An 842-nucleotide genomic window follows, 5' to 3' on the forward strand; every position below is an offset into this window, starting at 1 on the left:
CGTGATTACTACTATTTTACGTGTCAGTCCCATTTCATGTGCAATGTATAAAAACAGATGTGAATACCACTGCTGTGGGATTAAAAACGGAAATATGCGCTTCGATGATTGACAGTATACAGTGAAAACTCGTCGGTGACAGAAATTCGAAAAATTAACTTTTACAATTAATCATTTACTGCACTATGTTAAATGAAGTTCGTTTGCATTTCAAAATATTTATGTATCTGAAAATTTGCTGCACGTCGTTTATAGTTTGATATACATTTATTTGCTGCTGAATAAATCAAACAGAAAGGAAACGTTTATTAATGAGCTGAAGGAACACATCTGCTTAACCCTGTGATGCACCGTGTCGACTGCAGTAGTCCCTTCTGTGGTATGTTCAGTCATGAGACTGCAAATTATGCAGCACACGGCACCAGTGGGGAGTGCCCACTGCAGTGGACTGTGCGCATTTGCAACCTCAGCACTGATTTGAAAACGCCGAAGAAGCAATCATTAACTGCTGTCCACTGCAGTCGACTCGGCGCACAACAGGGTTAAAATCTGGACACTGCACGAAGATTCATTTTCAGGTTGTGAACGAAAGTGTACAGCGCAAAGTGTTCAATTACTTGAACTACAACTGAATTCACACTACCAACAGCTGAGGTATGGGGCACTGTTAAGTCGATGTCAGTATTCTGCTGAATGTGTAAAACAATGTTAAAGCCCCCCCCACCAGAGTTCACCAGGATATTGAGAAACGCCGAACTGAGTCATTCTAAGATTCCATAGCACCGAAACTTATTCATGAGGTTGAAGACAATTGGGTGGACACAGACAGGACTGAAACTGTC

This window comes from Schistocerca piceifrons, chromosome 2, assembly GCF_021461385.2.
Source record: "Schistocerca piceifrons isolate TAMUIC-IGC-003096 chromosome 2, iqSchPice1.1, whole genome shotgun sequence".
NCBI lineage: Eukaryota > Metazoa > Arthropoda > Insecta > Orthoptera > Acrididae > Schistocerca > Schistocerca piceifrons.